This window comes from Crocuta crocuta, unplaced genomic scaffold, assembly GCF_008692635.1.
Source record: "Crocuta crocuta isolate KB4526 unplaced genomic scaffold, BGI_CrCroc_1.0 scaffold52, whole genome shotgun sequence".
Classification (NCBI taxonomy): Eukaryota; Metazoa; Chordata; class Mammalia; order Carnivora; family Hyaenidae; genus Crocuta; species Crocuta crocuta.
This window is the reverse complement of record NW_027528617.1, coordinates 2,264,744-2,286,583: the sequence shown is the minus strand read 5'-3', so window position 1 is coordinate 2,286,583 and position 21,840 is coordinate 2,264,744.

Below are 21,840 nucleotides of genomic sequence, written 5' to 3'. Positions count from 1 at the left end.
TACTAAGAAGACAGTAGGTAGTATCATTAGTATTACTGCCGTGCTTTTTTTATTTTATTTGTTAGAATGTGGCATAATCTTCAGGTCAAGAGGTTTTGATAGAGAATGTAAATAGTAGCAGCTGATTTATGCCCTACAGAATCCTTTGGGGAAAACAGCACCAATAGCACTCAAATTAATGTATTTTACAAACTATATTCCCTCACATACGTTCCTATATAGTTATAAAGACTGTAGGCTTTGTCATTAAAACAGACTGGGTTCAAATACTCAAGCGGATTATTTGACCTCTGTTCCTTATAGTGTATATGTCAAAAGAAAATATTAATAATGCTCCCTCAAAGATTAGATGTGGGGATGCAAAATTACATCCACAAAGTGTCTAGCACATAAAAAGCATCGGGCTCATAAAAGTCCCAAGTATACTCATTTATAGTTACTTGGAAAAACAACCATGTCTTAAAATAAATCATATCTGTAAACATAGTGCCTTATATATAATATTTTTAAAATAATCTTTAACAAGAAAATGAGACTCTAGTCATTAAAAAGTGTTTCCAGGAAAAAAAAAATGCTGTTCAAGAAAGGGTCATAACTGTTAGTGAGGTATATACCCAACTCATGCTATATTCATGGACTGCCTAATCTCACCACAGCAAAACTGGTGAAAATGACTACCAAAGTCTCTTATCAAATTGATTCTGCTTATTTATGAAATAAATAACAAACAAAACTATAAATCTTAGATGTGAACACAGAAATATGGTGGTGAGCATTAAAAGCACTTGGCAGAAAAGTCTGACTAATGCTAGGTAGTGTTCAAAAAAAAGCCACAAGAAGATTCCATTATAAAATATGATGCCCTGATCTTTGAATCAACCATTACCAAGTAATTAAGCTACAATTTTCTGCTTTATAATTAAGGAGTCTTGGCTGAATTTAAAATTTCCCTCAATTTTGCTCAACAAAACTGATTTTTTTTTAAATATTTGTATTTANGTCTCTCTCTCTCCTAGAAATAAATTAAAAAAAAAAAAAAAAATTTAAAAAAAAAATAAAAAATAAATCTGTTTTTCCTTATTCTTCAGACAGATAAAGTAATATTTACTTGGACAAGAAATATATCAGCCATGGCGAAAGCAATTATAGAAAACCAGTGTCTGGAATTAAATGTTGCTCCCAGACTTCTCAGCTACTCTCGATCAAATAGCTTACCCCGAGAGTGATGCTGAGTGCGACAAATCTGAACAGGTGACCTGATTTGACTTGATCTTGTCCCTCCCTAAATTAAATCTGATGATGCCATTTTCCTGCATTTTCCTGCTTGTACTCTTTCAGGTGCTCTACACAATCTGAACTACTCATGAAAGGAATCCATAGCTTTGGAAGTTTATTTGGAATATATATATATACATACATATATGTATGTAAAATTTCCTTTTTGAGTATAAATTCCTTAAAAACAAGGCCCTGTTTAAGTCATCTTAATTCCATAGAAGTGCTTTTCTTATTTCTTTTAAAGATTTTATTTTTAAGTAACCTCTACACCCTACATGGGACCCAAACTCATGACCCTAAGATCAAGAGTCACACACTCTACCAACTGAGCCAGCCACGCACCCCAGAAGTGTTTTTCATAGTACTTTGTATATAATATAAAGATAGGAAATTGGATCATTGCATTACTCATTAAAATACATTGAATGGAAATCCTGATGCTATTACAATGGTTGAAGATCTTCTCATAAGTAATCATTTATTTGCTTATCTGAAAAATGTGTAATCAAGATTTTTGCTTTCTGCTTTTTGAAAAAAAAAATTTTTTTAACATTTATTTATTTTGGAGAGACAGAGAGACAGAGTGCAAGCAGGGGAGGGGCAGAAAGAGAGGGAGTTACAGAATCCGAAGCAGGCCAGGCTCTGAACTATCAGCACAGAGCCTGATGCGGGGCTCTAACTCACGAACTGTGAGATAATGACCTAAGCCAAAGTTGGACAGTTAACCAACTGAGCCACCCAGGCACCCTTGCTTTCTACTTTCCTAATGTGTCAGCTTTCTGCTAGGAATGGAAAAATGAAAATGACTCAATCTCGACCATTAAAGAGGTTATAGTTTTAGTGGAAAGTTGACACTTTCACTCTCAGTCACATTGCTATCCAAATATACCACAAAGATTAAAGGTGAAAATTTTAATTTATGCATTAGTTATTCATAAAATCTTTATAGATCAATTTCCTCTGCTTCATAACCATAGCTTTGATAATGTGTATCAAAGATGACTTTGATAAATAACCCAACATTCTTCTAATTTTCCATTACTGAGGCTCCCAGACCTGCTCAATGATAAAGATGCAATTGTATATTTAGTGCATTATTTAGTGCATTAACCTTCAATAACCAAATCAAAGGCAGATTTCTATTATGTATATTAATAAACTATTAGGTTTAATGTTAGCCCATTTTCTTTGCAAAATGCATCAGAACACAAAAGTACTAGAGATTCCCATCACTGGTTTATTAAATTGGAAATTATAACATTTAGAATCCATGAGCTAAAAGTATTGTTTGATCTCTAAAACAAATATATTTACTAGATAATTTAAGAATAACTTTCTTGTTTTAATGAATCACACCTAGCAGTTTTCTCAACGCAACATCTAAACTCAATTAAAAACATTAAAAAGTAGAAGGAAAGAAAAAATTTGCATCTATTAATCACTGATATTCTAGATATAAAATTTTGTGATAATAGGCAACTGTTATACTAAGTATACATATACATATATATATAGTATATAGTATACTTAGTAAAAATATACTTAGTATACGTATACTTAGTAATTACACTAAGCAAAGTCATGTGCCTACAAAGCAAAGCCTAAAACAGCAAAAGTGAACACAAAATTGAAATCCAAGACAAATTGAAAAATAATTCATATTATCTTGTTACAAGTTTTTAAAACTCCAAAACATTATTCAAGACACACTCTATCCTATATTTTTCTTTGAGAATTTTAACTTACCCTTAAAAAAATCTCTTTGGACCCTTATTGCCCTATCAGGTCTTATGTTCTCAGTAAGGATTTCACTAGATCAGGTTTCACATTTATCCTTTATATGCGTATCCCAGTATGTTTACTGAACTCTCCCAGTGTTTCAGGCTCCAATTCACTGAGGATCCTGAGGCTGAGAAAGCAGAGAAGGCCCTTAATCCAGAGGAGCTCTCTCTAGAAAACACACAAGGAAGTGGAAAGAGCAATAATAACTAGAGAAGAAATCAAAATCTAATTTATATAACTGAGTTCAATTCAGTAGAAGTTAGAGATTTACTATCTTGGGAAAATTAGAAAATATGGACCCTAAATTTATCTACAAACTTTAGATATATTTTCTAGTAACTATTTAGAAGAAAGCAGTGGTCATTGGGACTCAGAAGCACCAGTCATTACATTAATATTAGACTGTGTTGCATTCTTTCCAAAAGTAGGAATCATCTTCAAGTTTTCACGTTCATGTAGTCTCAGCAAATTTTTCCTCCAAAGAAGGAAACATTATGTTCTTACCTAGACTATGATTTCAATCATGAGACAAGAATTCAAATTTAAAAATTAGGAGTTGAGGTTAATGGGTTAAGAAGATGTGGTATTTATATACAATGGAATACTACTCAGTGATGAAAAGAATGAAATCTTGCCATTTGCAACAATGTGGATGGAACTGGAGGGTATTATGCTAAGTGAAACGTCAGTCAGAGAAAGATAGGTATCATATGATTTCACTCATATGTGGAATTTTAGAAAACAGACGGTCATACGGGAAGGGAAGGAAAAATAAGATAAAAACAGATAGGGAGGTAAGCCACAAGAGACTTAAATACGGAGAATGAACTAAAGGTTGACGGGGGAGGGTGTGGGGTAAATGGGTGATGGGCATTAAAGAGGACACTTATTTGGATGAGCAATGGGTGATATATGTAAGTGATGAACCACTGGGTTCTACTCCTGAAGCCAAGGCTACACTGTATCTTAACTAACTTGAGAATAAAAAATAAATAAATACATAAATAAGCAGGAATTGAACTCCTTCTCTAGAGCCTCTTCCATCTCTAAATTTTAGGAAATAGCAGGTACCATTCCTTCCCAGTCTCAACACACATGTGCTAGGACCTTTTCTCTCTCAGCTCACAGAAAGAAAAGTAAGCAGGTATGGGGAAAAAATCATATTGTAGTCCACATTAGATAGCTTATGCAACCATACCTAATTTTACCGTATGCTGACTCTATAAATAACTGGATACAATAAAGTTAACACAAATGAACATTTCATCATTATGTATGCATGTAAGAGTTTTCTATATATTAAGAGACAGTTTAATTTTATGAGTAAAATTATGAGTTTTGAAATCAGACAGGCTTAGGTTTGAAGCTTAGTTATGCCACAATTCATGTGACAAGTTATATAACCATGCTCACCTCAACTTCCACTTCTACAAAATGGCAATAATAAAAATCTACCTCCAAGTATGATGTACCTGAGGTCCTTAGCAGAAAGTAAGCACTAAAGACATCAGCGAGTACTGCAATCAAACATTGCCATCGAAAAGAACACAGGGTGAATACCTGTGAAATGATCCCTGACGTAAAACATAAGTGTAGAAAAATATCCTGAAGATGCAATTATATCTAAGGAATATCTTGAAGATGCTATTACAACTAAATTTCATAGCAAACAGTTTCATTTTTATAAGCTTGGCTGTCTTTTCAAACTCCACAATAGGTACTGTATTACAATTTCTCTATGGCTTCTAAGTAAGGCTTTCAAGTTACTGGACAAAAATAGTATCTCTGTACAACTTGATGATACATATCTAACAAATTTACAGATGAAGTCAATACAGATGAAGAGGATGGAGGATATGAAGAGATTTTTATTTTTTTAAGTATGTTTACTTACTTATTTATGTATTTAGAGAGATAGAGAGCAAGCAGCGGAGGAGCAGAGACAGAGGGAGACAGACAGAATCCCAAGCGGGCTCTGCACTTGGGATTCATCTGCACAGAGCACAATGCAGGGCTAAACCCACCAACCGTGAGATATAGACCTGAGCCGCAATCAACAGTTGGATGCTTAACTGACTGAGTGACTCAGGCGACTCTGAAGCAATTTTTAAAGCAATTAGAGAATTTATATAGAACCATATCCTCATACAGAATCCATAACCAAACTGGGGAATGTTCAAGAATATATATTTTTCAAAATGTATTATTCAAAAATTAATTCTAATAAAAACACAGTTTTAGGAAAATAGGTAAAAAGCACAAGATGAAAATCAGTGTTCCAAACTTACGCTATGCCATTTATATTATAAAGGACTAAAACTGACTTGATAAGGTGCTTGTAGGATATACTGAAGTCTCACTTTCTCATTCTTTCTCTTTTTTGCTTCATTTCTATCTCTTTTGTTTTTAGACTGATAGGGGTTGTATTTATTTTTAAGAGCTTTGATTAAGGGTGCATTATATTGAACCAATCTCTTATCCTCCCCGTGTTCTCATTACCTTGCTATAAAGTGGAAATGACAATGACTTTATTCAACAGGGAAAGGAATTATATGGCTCAAAAGTCTTTATAATAAGCTTCATTTCACCATACAACTTTACATTGCAGAAGGATACTGAAGTGCGTATTATCGGCCTTTTACATAAATACTTATGTAATAATGATTATGTAATAATCATACTTAGTATTCAAGCAATATTTAATACAGCATTGTTCCAATGTTACAAATAATTGAATAGTTTCATTAGGAAGAACGTAGCAACAATAGATGTGAACAGCTACATAAAGTACTCTAACGTGCAAGCAATAGGCAACCTCGGTCTATGTAGTATGTCTTGGTCCAATGATTGATTGACACAATATATCATAAAATTATAGAACTGGAAGAAACCTTGGAGACTTCACTGGAGTTTCAGTCCACTATTTTTTTTTTTATCATGTTTCCTAGTTGTGGTCATTTCTAGAAAATGGAAAATATTTAATTTATAAATACATTATCTCTACTCCATTTATGGTCACATGACTGACTTCCTCTTCATAATGTTAAAATGAATTAGGCCACTTACAAATTCAGTCTTCTAGAAACCATAGTATGGGCCACCCACTATCTAGTTCTCTGAATTGTGGGCTATTTTCCATGTTACTCTTCTAAGAATATACATTTTTGTCCTTTGGGAATCCCCACTGAAAAGACAAATTGCTTTTCATGGAAGAATATGACAGGGGCCGAAAAAAGATTATCACAATATAACCTCTCCCCACTCCCCTCAAAACAAATTGGCAGCTAAACGTTTTTTCTTACATTTAATATTATACCAGTGGAATTTTGCTTGGAAACTGAAGTAGGAATGAGTGGCCTATAAAGCAATGCCTTTATATCATAAGTATCAAAGTTTTTGGTCATCTCTTAATAGGAAGTATGTTTGGGGGAAAAATTTTTTTTTTCCGGTAAGCTCTAGACCCATCCTGGAGCTTGAACTCACAACCCCAAGATTAAGAGTCACATGCTCTACCAACTGAGCCAATGAGGCAGCCCTGTTTGGAAATCCTTGGACCTCAAAACTGATTTCTCCTTTTTCCCAAATTTATGTTACTGAAAAACTATTCACTAAAAACAGGCTTCTTTTTCCCCTGAGCCCATAACTATTATGCCCACATATCCATAAAATGCCATACCCAAATTTGTTAACAAAAACAAGACATAACCACCAGTACAATAAGTAATTACATAAATATGCTTTCAGCTAACTCACTCCAGAAATGTAAACTATTTTTCTAGCTGACTCAGATAATTATTGACATATTTTATGTACATATTACTTTTCCTTTTTTTATCTGAATAACTTGGCAAAACAATTATATAGAGACAACTTTAGCTTCTTTTTGGTGTCATTGACAATATAGCAAGTACAAGCGTAGTGTTAGACTTTGTTTAAAATTATATGGATAATGCTATGTGTTTTTTTACAATAAAAAATATATTGGATTTCTACCCACGATTCACAGGACAGATGAAAAAACCAATGGCTTTTCTTGAGGGATGATGCTGAGACACAGTCCTTAGGTATGGGACATTTTGTAAAATGCACTAACTAAAATAGATGTAATGGTGGAAAGATGTTCATTTCTGAGTTGTTGACAAAATACCAAACATTTGTATCTAAATTCTGAAAGCAAATATAAAAATCATATTGTTGACAGGATCAGTCACTCAGTTGACCTGGCCTCAAATATACTCAAGCTTAGCCAAGTGCACATTTCCAATCAACTACACAAACATCTGGTGAAAAAAGGTAATAGAACCACACAAAATTTAATATACCTAGGAGGCCATCAGTATATGAGCCCATGTCATCCAAGTAAATCTTAAACTGTAGGTGATTACTTATGATATACTACTAAATGGTTCATTCAAAATGAGAATCCCTACCCCTGGTAACTTACTTATCTGATAATATACACTTCCAGTTTCCCTCAAACATATGAATGTAAAATTTAAAAAATTTTATAGCAATGTGAGTTTGGCTGCTTTATATTTGATTGCTAATCCGTGTAACCTACCTGAACTACAGAATTGTTCTGTGTTCCAGCATTTTTTTTTAATTATAGACAAGATTTAAATGATAAATCCTAGAGTTGGATTTTCTGGTTTCACTATAGTAAAAGAATCATAAAGAATACTGATGAGGTATGTAATAGCATCCTAATGTATTTATTCCTCCAGTTACACAACATTTATTAAATGTCCATCTTATGCAAGAGGCTGGGCAACATGATTTATTCCGCTGAAACAAAAATAACATCAACTGAACTGGCTAACTGCTTAATCCTCAACTTTGTTGTAGTTATCTTTTTTTTTTATTTTTTTATTTATTTTTGAGAGAGGGAGAGACACAGAGTGTGAGCAGGAGAGGGGCAGAGAGAGAGAAAGACAAAGAATCCAAAGCAGGCTCCAGGCTCTGAGCTGTTAGCACAGAGCCCGATGTGGGGCATGAACTCACAAACCGCAAGATCATGACTAGAGCTGAAGTCAGACGCTTAACTGACTGAGCCACCCAGGCATCTCTGTTGTAGTTATCTTGGTTAAAATAACTTTAATCCCTTTGTTCTCCACAAGGAAAATTCAAGTCAAACAATATACATAAGAAGAAAAGATGAGAGCCCATAGAAATATAGAAATGTAACACTGACAAGGTGGAGGTGGAATTCACCGAGGCTAGACCAGTGCCTTGCAGTAGATGGTAGCAACTCAACAGTTATTCACACTATTGCAATATCCAGAGCAGACAAAGTTGTGTCACTCCCACACTCTTCTTAAATGATCACTGGGCTTGGAGAAAATTTTCTAAATGCTCTATTCCTCAGTTTCCTCCTACCTGGTAAGTGGATATTGATTATTCTCTCATTTGGTTGTTACATAAAATTGGCAAACATAAAAATAGAAGTTCTCACCAAGTTCTTGGTGTGAAAAATAATAAAATAAAATAAAAATTGTAATATAGTGCTTCTATAATATTTTAGTTTTGCTACTATTTGCCACTATTGTTCTTTATTTTTGTCTCTTGTTAATCAAGTTTTGTTTATTCATTAAACTTTTCATACAGTTGATAATTTTACTAAATTATTTTATCTCACAGATTTCATTAAGCAGAAAAGAATAATAATAATAAAAATCAAATGTGAAATACTAGTCAGCTAAAGGGATGCACATATACATAGACAGACACACACATAATCTAGGAAGCTTATATCAGTAATGTAAGAGTTATGCATGCCTGTACTATAACAAAAATTTTTAATTAGCGGTATTCCTAAAGGATATAGGCCATATGGAATTTTAACGTAGATTTATAGTAGGTGAAACTGATGGACCCAAACCAGAATTCTACATATATTATGGGGGTAGGAGGGGAGGGAGAACCTAATTGCTACTTTTGTTTCACTCACTAATAAAGGCTAATGACATGTTTCATAACTATCACATACAATCTTTTCTACCACATGGATGTTTTTGTGACTCCCTATTTCAATCCTTTCAGGGTAATATTTACAAACAGAAACAATGTTATGTCAGTGCTAATCTCATAACAACACTGTCTGTATACTTTCTACAAAGTCAACCAGATCTCTTTATTCTTAGCCTAATTGTCTCAGTAGATCTGCTACATTTTCTGGCTGTTAGTGTTCATATTTAACAACAACAACAACAAAGAACTAATCCTCCCTTCCTCACTCATAATTTCAAATAATTCTCATAATAGTCATGTAAAATAAGCAGCTCAATTTATTGTTGAGTGTGAGTAAATTGCAAAGTCAGGACCAGTAGTCTTTTTCACTGTGTTAGTCCCTTTAAATATACATACATATTCCCTTAAATAAAAATGTGTGTGTGTCCACATGTGTGAAAACATACTCATTGAAAAAAAGATCTAAATAATATAAAAATGCATTTATAAAAGTGAAAGTCTCCAGTGTCCACTGACAGAGTTCCATTTATCAAAGGTAACCACAATTAACTCTGTAATATCCTTCAGATATTTTCTAAAGCTATGCACAGATATTTATGATGGAAATAGATTCAAACACAGTGTTCTATCCATCTCTTTTCTTTTTTCCTTTTTCTTTTCCTTACCTTGGCCATCTTTCTACCTCAGAAAATAGAAATTAATTCATTCTATTTAAAAAGCTCTCTGTCTACCAGTCCACCCTTAAAAATAAGTGTTCTCTTTTAATTTGTCTATTTTAAGCCCAAATATTTTATAATACCCCAAATGTAACTGAAAATTTACAGAATGTGAAATTCAGAGATTTACATTTTAAGTCAGTTCTTTCTACTATTTTGTATGATTTAATTTTTTAAATTAAAACTTAAAATATCTATATTTTTAGATATCCTTATCTATTTAGATATTTTATCTAAAAATTAAATATCTATATTCAAATTTAGAACACAGGGTCAAATTACTTGTAATTGCTATAATATTCTGTACTGAAAAACCATGTCATCACCCAATTTACTTATATGCATATAATCAAATATAAAACATATACTATATATTACTATCAATATGTATAGTACATTTTCATATATGGCAATATTTTCCAGAAAATATTTTTTGGAGTATTCCTCTGTAGCTTGTCTTTCCGTAATGTAAATAATCTGAGTCAGTAAACAGGGTTTTTCTACGGATACATACTTAGAAAACTGACTGCATTGATTCATTTCATAATGATAAAACTGTAGCAATAAGTAGCAAGAAAAACAAAAGATATTGAGACAGAATTCTCCTTTTACTTAAAAGGCAAATGGCAAAATACACAAGTCTCCAAATTATAAACCCATATGGCTTGGGCTTCTGTCAATTATGATAAATTATTTTGGGAGCACAAAGGGGTATTAAAAATATTTTTGAAAAAGGCTAAATATAGGTTTTTCTTTCAACATATTTTAAATGTTGCTTCTAAAATCTCTTAGCAACTAATTGTCTTCCAAATATTACCCTCTTTCTAAGGTAAAAAAGACAAAGATAATTAGTTCCTCTGGAAATCTCTCTGTTTGCTTGATTGTTCTGAGTAGAAATATGCATAACTGCAAATCTGCCAAGTTCAACCCATTTTGCTGGAGAATTCCCAGTGCACTGGATTTTTGCCAAAAACCTAAGCTTGGTTATTCAAAGTTCCTTTTTATCCATCTGCAAAATTTCACTCTTTCTTTTTCTATTGGCGGCCACAGACACCCTTTACAGATACTAGGTTTAGATATGCAATGAAACACACATTTGTCCCATTAAGCTTCAACACAATGAATACTTCAGTACCTCCTTATTATAAGTATTTTACTTTAGAGCAGCTCTCAGTAACTAAAGTTCACCATTCCCTATGGAGCTGAATAAAGCTTTTCTGTGATAGGCTCTTCCTATAAGATTTGCAACTCTTACCATTATTTGAAGAGTTCAGAAGCACTTCTAAAAGCTGTAAGCATTTTACAATGTTTTCTTTGCACCACTGAACAGCCCAAGCTGATGAAAGCAAAATGAAAAGGGCCAGATGCATGCTAAGAAGGGCATGCTCTTTTCTGTGAGATCCGTTTTTTCAGCTTTAGTTCACTGATCAGGTTAAGGTCCTGTTTTGCTCATATGCTTTGCCTCTAAGCATGTGGCCTCAGACATTGGAAATTGATGTGATTTATGTTAAGTATGAGGGGAAAAACCCAAGAAGAACTTGCTTATTCTCTTGTTTACTTGTTGCAAAATCTTAAACACTAAAGATATGGTTGACAATAAAAATTAACATAAGTTTTACTGTTGTGCCTCTGGTTAATTACGTGACCAATTTAGTAACTGTAATAGAGTCACTAGTATTGCTAGAATTACAATTTATAAAAGTTAAGTGGAGGCATTATGGGAGCAGGAGGTAAATTTTGCTTTGAAAAAGTACATAATCAATTAGTTCATTAGAGCTTTGTTCACTTTATCTGATACCAATCATTTCTACATTGTCTCTGTTGTACACAGACTGACCACAGAGTGAAGGAGTAGTTCTTGTTTTGGTACACGAAAATTTGTCACAGAGTGAACTCTTTCTCCCCCAAATTATGTTCTTTTCATAGTATATTAGTAGTACTTAGAAACATTAGTAGTACTTTGGTTTACTGTGTCTTCATTTTCTCATTTTTTCCCCAATGAGAATAGAAAAAGGGGAGAGTATGCCAGCTGTAAGCAGCTTTAACCAAAACCAAAACATAACAAAAGAGGGAATAGAATAAAAGAAAAAAATATTCTTTTCTCCAGTAACAAGAACTGTGAGCCTAATACAGTCACAGTTGTGCCTCTGGTTAATTACGTGACCAATTTAGTAACTGTAATAAAGAGTAACTAGTATTGTAGGGATAGTGTATCTATTAAAATTAGCTGAGATGGAGAGACTAGAAAGCTCCCATGGTAACACTGAAATGGATTAAGATGAGCAAATGTAATTCTATCGTTCTCTCAATAATATATGCTCTTCAGGAAAAAATATTCCCAAAAATACAGAGGTTTAGAGTTCAGTCAAAGTTTAAATTTAAGCAAATTGTGTTATAATTCTTGATCAGAACAAACGGCCAGTATTCCATTACCAGAGGAAATGTCTCAAATATTACATGTGATTTACATGAACAGGTACATTGGCACAATTTGAAGTATAAAAATATGTTGATATCACAGGCAAACAAAAATATACATATTATTAATAATCATGTCAATGCAGGTTATTCTATTTCCTAATATCTGAAAAGATTAGTCTCTGCTATTTTCTCCCAGTAGCCCTACATATTTAAGGATTATTTGTTGTTTTTGTTTTTGTTTTATTTAAGTAATCTCTACACCCAATGTGGGGCTCAAACTCATGACCTGGAGATCAAGAGTTGCATGCTCTTCCCACTGAGCCAGTCAAGTGCCCCTTTTAAAAGATTTATTATTGTTGTTATTGTTGTGTTGTTGTTATTATATTATTTAAGCCCTACATATTTAAACAAGTGTTGGAAAAAAGTACTCAAGACTGTAAATTTTGTATTTGGCCACATGATGTCCTATTTAACCCTTTTAATTATTCCCATTTCCTTTTGTTACTTGCTTCTCTGTAACTAGAACAAGATTTCATATGCCAGGAGACATAGCTTTGAATGTATGATTCAGGGATATACACTTGAATAGAAGATGTCAGGGACATAATCCAGAACTGAGCTCCTTCTCCTTTCCCAGGAAACGAATCTTGGAATGAAAGAAAGAACAATGGCCAGGCTTCCAAAGTCCAGGAAACCACAGGGAGTCCTCAGCCAGCCAGAGCTCATCCCATTGATCTCCATATTCAAAGCTCTCTTTGGCATAAGCCCCAAGTGGCCTAAGTCTTGCAGAGATAGTCCTCTAATCACCACAAGTTATTTCGAAGGAGGACTCTGCGAGGCAATGAAAAAGGCAGTAGGTTCTAAGGACACAAATACTCATTGGACTCTCAGAGCCACTTCTTACTCAGTGAACCACTGAAAGTATTTAACTTCTTGGGCAGCACTCTCTGGCGTGGAGGACCAGGCCTCTTCTTGCCGTGTCTCCAACAGTTTTGAACTTTCCCTTTAAAACTTCAGCTACTTCTAATCCCAGCAGGCTGTCAGGTCTGACTTTACTAGGCCACTTTGGTCTTGAAATAAAATGATCCAGCTGAATTTTGACTCTACCACATTTGCTGGTAATTGACTGTGCAATTTGGACAAGCTACTTAACTTCCATGAGCCTCTGTTTCATCGAATATAAAAACAAGTCATAATATTGACTTCACTGGGTCGCTACAACTACTAAAAATAACACAGATAAACTATTCGATATTGTATGTGTCACATATCATATGTTTAGTACTGTCCCCAATTAGTTTTATTAGTCTGTCTGTATAATCCTTTTAGCAAGTTCACGTACTCCAATTTAGCCATCTTTTGACCATTTCCTGTGCCTATCTTATCCATGTTCTAGTTTCCAACTAGACAGGTACTGTTATTTTCTTGAAAACATTCAATTCCATGTCTATAAATAGGGTCAGCCCTAGGCAAAGCCATAACCTAGTGGAAGAGTACCATCTCGGTAACTTACACACTTTCATGGTGACTCAAAACCAAGGCAGTTAAATCCTCCCTACCATAGTCATATGTCCATCATTCAAGAACAATAAAGAACACTTGTAGTCATGAGCTTATTAAAGGGCTCCCCATTTACAAACTTTGGTCATCCTGAGCAACAAACTTAATTAAATGGAGTGCCTGGCATTTTAAACCACAGATTTGCAACATACTTAGAAATGGTTTTCATAGAATTTCTTTGGCAAAATTAGTATCTATTATCACTAAAATTAGCAATAGAAAATAATTATACGATTTGGATCAAAGTAAGCAGTAACCCACTTATTTTAACACAGAGAACAAAATTATCCACAAACCACAATTTACCTTAAAAACTTTGTATTTTAATGAAATTCAGTATAGTTGTGATGATTTACAATTTTAATTTTCAGTATTCCAAGGTTCAGTCGTGATGTCTCAGATGACCTACCCAAAAGTGGGATGAGAAGGAGGTGGCGAGTATCGGTGGAGCCAAGATCCCCCATGCCTAATGGAACCAGAACAGTTCTCTTTTTATCTTTGTTTATACCAAATTTTAATTTTCAAAGTGGTTTGGCAGCTAAAACAACATTTGAAAGTTCCTGAACTAGAAGATATCTTCAGTCTAATAAAGAGCTTTATGCCCTCAAGTAAACACTCTTCAAAATCAAAATGGGAAATGGAAACTTAGAGTTCCTAGTTAAATGTGCATATTAACATAACGGTCTTAAAATCCAAAGTCAACAAACTGAAGTTTTTCATCTTCTGGACCTGTTTAATACTTTCACAGTCTAACTTGACGGTCCAAAGGACACTTGCCAAAAGAGGAAGAATGTGCCAAGCTACTGATTGATGCCTGAGTAGGGACAACAGGCTCTCTTCTGTCATGGCAAATAGGACATAAACTTTGGATTTTCTTCAAAGTCAAAGAGTGATCCTAAATTTTGCCATGAAAATACTGTCATTAGGAAATACACACCAAAACTGACGACCTGAAAAAGAATAGTTGCCATCTTTTTTATCCCTTTCCTTGAAGCAGAATATCTCTGGTTTCTGATTTTTTGAAAGTAATATTGATTGATATAGTACATTTACAAATATACATAAAATATATTCACGAAAAATAAGGGGAAAGGCCACACTTAGACGAATGTCCTCAAAAATTATTGATCACAGAGAAGAAACCATAAGCCCTTAGAAAACATAGAGGACTCTGATGCACAAATCCCAATGTGGTCACTTTGTCTATTACACCAAACTTTGTCCCTCACGTCCCTCTTTCACCAGTCAATATGTTGACAAAATGATCAATCTCTTTATCTTTCCACTCCCAAATAATACTGACAATAATTTCATAGACTACAGAGAAAAAAACTCATATTACATTTTTCATAATTAAAATATTATTAAAGCTATAGCATCTTTAAATCTATTTACAGAAAAAAATTATTTATGCCAAACTTGTACTTAGTTACTTTCCAATTTCTATATCGTTTGATAGGATTACTTTAACAGTAATATTAAAATACCAAAAGTACCTTTTGCAACATGGCTGTCATTTGAAATATCAGTTCTTCATGTCCCTGTTCAGTTACTTACCTAAAAGAACAAAAAAGGAAATGTAAGTTTGAAATCATTTTAATTTATCATTAAGAAGAATTTTTTCCATTTCTCTTAAAAATAGGTTTGAAGTAGCACTCATAGGTTAGTTTATAAGGAAACTCACTCTATTATAAATGCAAAGAGCAAAACAAAAAATATGGAAATATTTTAAGAGGTCAGAAGAGTAGGCAAAACAAAGTGAAAAGATAGAAATAGCACATATAAGAGGAACAGATTTAAGAAATTATGAAAATATCCATCTAATCATAAGGAACTTTAAGCAACATTAGATTTGACATGGTCATGATACTTGTGAATCAGATAAAACTCTTGTGTTCATACTAGAGAACTGTCTTCATTGGTTCAAGTTTAAAATGCCAAATAATACTTTGATTGATGCTTTGGTCATATTCTACATAGTTTATATAACCAATATTAAAACTTTTATTGTTAAAACAATATAAAAAATAGTAAAAGAATTTTAGCAACAACAAAAATCATTCTTATTCCACTATCTGAACTCAACACTGTTCTTATTTATTCATGGTCTTTCTCCTTTAAATCTACGAATATGAATATGGACTCAGTTAAACAGGTAAATATAATCCTAGCATGAATGTAAATATGTACTTCTTTAAACCTAGCATATCTAACACACTATAAATACAAACTATTGTATTCTTCCTTTTACTTATTATTATTTATAGTTATTTTCCATGTCACTCCTAGGGTTCATGCACATCATTTCAATGTCTGCAAATTTAGTTAGGCATTATCTTTTTAATGACATTTAAATTATTGCCAAATTTCTATAAAAATAATTTAAGTATGGAAGAATAGTGTGTGTGTGTGTGTGTGTGTGTGTGTGTGTATTCTTGTTATTTCTTCAGCTCCATTCATCTTTAATCTTAATCTTTGCTGATTTATGTGTGTCGCTGTATCTGGTAGGCTATATCCTTCTTTGTTGCTCTTTTTTCTTTTTCTTCCAGAACATACTTTTAGATTCATTCCTATGTGTATTCCAATTGAAGCTTAGTATCAATTTCTTGAGTTTAATTCCTAAGGTCCAATAAGACCTATTAGGAGGGCATTCAGTCTATAAACAGGTGATATGAATTGACAACCACCACAATTGTTTGTCATCTTATCCATCCTTATTCAATCTTTCCTTTCATCTCCCAAAAAAGCATTTCAGTTTTCTTTGTATAGTCCATGCACACTCTTTTCTAAGCTCATTTCTAAATATTTAATACGTTTGTTTTTTTTTTTTTTTCAGTTGTCAACAGGATCTTCCTTCTGGCATTTTCTCTCTGATACATATTAATCTTATTAATCCCTCCTCTTTTATTTTGTGTTTATTCTCTTTAGAGTTTATAGGCTCTTTAGAGTTTTTGACATTTCTCTGATTACATAATAATTTTTAAAACTATAAGGAAAATGCACAAATTTTTTCCTGGGTATTCCTGTTACAGAAGTTAATAAAATTAGGCAGACAGACCATGATATGCAGAATAATACGGAGTTGATGGCAGTGAGGAGGATTAAGATGACTTCCTGAGCCACATTTCAAAAGCAAACTTTGATCACATATAATATTCAAATATTTTAAACCTTTGCTTTAGGAGCCTGTATGAATCAACCTAAACAGTTTTCTTATACAGATTTGCAGAGACTACTGACTACACAATCGATATATCCTTCGGCTTTTCTCAGAAAGCTATTTTAAGTGTATTTGTGTCTTATGGGAGAAAAGGTCAAAGGATGTGACCTGCAGTTTAATAGAAAGAGCCTGGCTTCGGAATCTGATTGGCCAGGCTTCAAGGCCTAACTCTGCTACTTGCTAACTATAGACCCTGCAACAATTGCTTAAATCCTGAGCCTTAGTTCTTCTCATGAAATGAGGTTAGCTAGAGGATTAGGGATGCCCCTGGCATACAGCTGGCACTCCAAAGGCGGTAGGCTTTCTACGTTGCTGAGAGAAGTCCATGTTTTGACTTCATTCTAAATGTTTTACATACATTTATTCATTCAGTCTCACAATAGCCATGCGAAATATTATGCACTCTATATTGAACAAATTAACAAATGTTCAGTGCTGATCCAGGATTCTAGCCATTGTCTCCCAGACATTGTCTCCTCTCCTAAGAGGCCATTGTAATAATCCTGTCTTCTATTTTCATTCCTTTTCTCTACCAAGATCCAGCTTTTCATAATATTCTAAAGATCTCCTTTTAATTTGTAATAATTGGAAAAGAGTCTTTTCAAATTTACGTTAAACATTCAGTGAGTTGGGACACCTGGGGGGCTCAGCTGGTCAGGCATCCGACTTTAGCTCAGGTCATGATATTGTGGTTCATGTGTTCAAGTCCTGCATCGGGCTCTGTGTTGACAGCTCAGAGCCTGGATCCTTCTTCAGATCCTGTGTCTCCCTCTCTCTCTGCCCCTCTCCCACTCATGTTCTGTCTCTCTCTCTCCCAAAAATAAATAAACATTTTAAAAAATTATATAATACTGTTTCGGAACTTTTTTTTTTTTGTCCTCATGGACCACAGTCATGCCGGTATAAAAAAATTCTCCTGATCTTTTAAAAAAATAATTTCTTAGCCTTACAGAAAAGATGCATGCACCATATACTTATTTAATCTAAGAAAAGGCATTCTTTTCATCACATAATATCCAAAATTAATTTTAAAGTTTCTTAGTTTTAATTTATACCTCCAAAGTTTACATTCATAATTATTTTTAGTTTTTTATATTTTTTTTAATTTTTAAGGGGGCTCTGCCCCCAATGTGGGGCCTGAACTCACAACCCTGAGATTAAGAGTTACATACTCAGATGACTGAACCACCAAGATGTCTCATTAATTCTTATATGAAAGAAACTTAAGGGATGAAATTTACTTTCAGAGTCAATCTAAAATCCATACAAAAGCATTGGCTGAAAGTGCTGACCAAGGAATGTTAAGTTGAATAAGCATCTTCCATATCACAGTTAAACTGAAATGGAAAAAAACCTATGAAATGAGAGATGCCTGTGGTCTATCATTTCTTCTTTACCATTTAGTAGACATCTGCAATATATCAGAAGCTACATTAGCCCTCTCTCTATACATTATCTATTTATTCTTCATGACATGTAAGACAAGAGTTACTGGGGAGCCTGTGTGGCTCAGTTGATTGACTCTTGATCTCATATCTTGAACTCAGGGTAATGAGTTCAAGCCCCATATTGGGCCCCACACTGGGCATGGAGCCTATTAAGAAAACCAAAAAAAAAAAAAAAAAAAAAAAAACGGTTTAAAAAATAGGAAAAGAAAAAAGAAAAATTACAGATGAGAAAACTAAAGGTTTTTTGGTTAAAACTAAAGGTTTAAAATCATAGAGGTTAAGTAACTTGCTCAGGCTTTATAAGTGTTAGAGCCAGAATCTATCTATCTCCAAAGCCTTCTCTTTCATTATATCCTGCTACCTCCTTTAAAAGACTTGGGTTACTTACATGTTACTTAATAACAGGAGATTAGATAACCTTTTCATGCTAAAGTCATGTTATATTAAGTTTGGCTACATGCTTGTCATATTATATCACAGTATCATATTTTCATGAGATGCAACTTGGACAATGTTATCATTAAGCCATTAAAATGCTGTAATGTTTCCATTTCTCTTGCTTTTCAAGGAGATTTAGAACTTCACAGTCATTAACTGACATTCCAGCCATGAATGGTTATGACAACATGAAGAACTCAAATACTAACGGGTTAGAGATGTTCCAATGGCTGAGTCCCTAGGCCAGTGCTGCTGGACCAATTACAACAGAATCACTAATGGTGCTTTTAGTAAAATCAGACTCTTGAGCCTGTGGATAATTTTTAAAGACTACACACTTTATAACTTCTCCAAGGTGACCCTTCTGCATATCAAAGTTTGAGAAATATGGCAAGAATCATTGCCTTATTTCAGTGGGCCTCTGACCAGCAGTGTATCGGCATCACTTAGGAACTTGTCAGAGACATAAATTCTTTTTTTTAATGTTTATTTATTTTTGAGAGAAAGAGAGACAGAATGCAAGTGGGGGAAGGGCAGAGAGAGAGGGAGACAGAGAATCTGAAGCAGGCTCCAAGCTCTGAGCTGTCAGCACAGAGCCTGACCCAGAGCTCGAACTCAGGAATTGTGAGATTGTGACCTGAGCAGAAGTCCGAGACTCAGCTGACAGCCACCCAGGCACCCTAAAGACGTAAATTTTTAAGCCCTGCCCTAGATCTTCTGATTTAGAAATTCTGAGCATGAGGCCCAATAATTTGTGTTTTAGGAAGACTTCCAGGTGATTCTGATGTAAGGGAAAGTTTGAGGAGCCCTGCCCTACTGAAGCAATTTTCTGGATCTTTTGTACTACCTGCATTCTCTTATGAATATTCACTTACGAAGATTCTAGAGTCATTACAGAGCCAGGCTCTTCAGACTCCCAGGAGGCTCTATGAACTCTCAATAATAGGCCTCTGGCACGTACGGTGTTCAAAGCCCACCATTTCTCCTTTTCTGCCCTCATCTTATTTGGACTACCCTATGTCTAGATTAAAAGGTTAGATGCAGTCTCCACCTTCACATAGCCGTACTAGAAGCTACCAAAATCATAAACAGGTATTCAAACTTAAATCAGACACATCATTTAAAACTCACTTAGACTAGTATAGATAACCATAGAGATCAGATGGTTAGCATAATAGACTTTTGAAAAAAGTCTTCCCATATTTTCCTTTCTATGTGGTAAACAACCCTCTCTATGCCTTAGTAGCAATTTAGAGAGTACAGCTATTAAGCATTCATAAGCAGTGTTCATAGATAAGACCAATCAAATTGAAAGATGAATATGGTCTCCAGGTGTCAAAAGGAAAATAAAAAAATTCATGGGCTGCTTGGATGGCTCAGTCGGTTAAGCATCCCACTTCAGCTCAGGTCATGATCTCATTGTCTATGAGTTCAAGCCCCACGTCCAGCTCTGTGATGACAGCTCAGAGACTAGAGCCTGCTTCGGATTCTGTGTCTCCCTCTCTCCCTGTCGCCCCTCTTTGTGCTCTTTCTCTCTCTCCCTCTCTCTCCCCCAAAAATAAACATTAAGAAAAAAATTTGTAAAGAAAAAAAAAAAAAAAACAAGTTCACAAAGACCTTGCCCAATTAAAGCAAAGGCAAATAGGCAATAACATCACAGAATATTAATTGTGGAGTCACTTTCCAGCTCTTACATGAGTGAAGGCACTAACAAGGACCTTATTCAATATCTCACATAACAATGCAGAACATAGCAGGAGAATCAGCCTTGTGCACTGCCTGCTGGGCAAAGCATCCTTTCTGACATTTAGAACTGGTTGCGCTCAACTGCTTTTAATTTTAGTCCCAATTTCAAGAGTCTGCCAAAGACACCAAGTTACTACATGAAATCCTTGCTCCAGCTCCCGTTGGGCTGTTCCATTGAGTCTTTGAATAACTGGAGTGCCATTGACAGAGTACGCATTGTTTTTCCTTTTGAAACTAAAAGCCAGTTCTTAGGCCTTTGCATCCATGTCTATTCTTCTCCAAGAGAATGGAGAGCAATTTAAGTGTTCTCTTCCTCACTATGAGCCTGTAACTCTCCCCTCCTTAATGATGCAATGTCTTATGCTTAGCTAAGTTTAAAATGCGCTTTCTTGGCCTCCCTCAGACCCTTGATTCTCCTGGCCTCTCACTAATGTTCCGTAGTGAAATATGTCATTCCTCTTAATTTTCTTCGTTCAAGGCAAAGTATTTTGCTTTGAGGTTGGCAAAGAAACAGCACTGAGAGCCATTTGCAACAAATAAAATATTAACTAGACAGATGCTCTCAGCATCAGATTCACAGTATCTCTTTTTTCCCTAAACTTAACAAAGAAACTCATATGAAAATAGAGTCACTAATTTCTATTAGTTTTTTGGCCTAATTTTAACAACTACTTACATAGTATAATAGGTACAATTGTTTTCCCACATGTTCAAGGCCATTTTCTGAGATGTATATTTCAATTCCTACCTTAGGGTTGTCTGCTCTCAAATGACTACTAAAAACCACATCTGAACAACTGGTAGAATATTTAAATGACTGGGGTGCTCAGTCGGTTAACGGATCGACTTCAGCTCAGGTCATGATGATCTCATGGTTTGTGATTTTGAGTACTGCGTTGGGCTCTGTGCTGACAGCTCAGAACCTGGAGCCTGCTTTGGATTCTGTGTCTCCCCCTCTCTCTGCCCCTCCCATGTTCATGCTCTGTCTCTCTCTGTCTCTCGATAATAAATAAAATTTTTTTAAAAATTTAAAGAAAAAAGAATATTTAAATGACTCTGTGGGAACCCCTGGAGTCAAAAATAGGAGATCTGAAAAATGACTCCCCACAAAACACAGTGTGCAACATCAACAATGTACAAGGCATTTTATAAGTGCCTTCCCATCTAGTTGGAGATGACATAGTTAGACAAAAATATAATGAATAATAATAATAACTTATCACTTACAGAGTGTTTCCAAGTGTCAAAAATTGTATTGACTGCT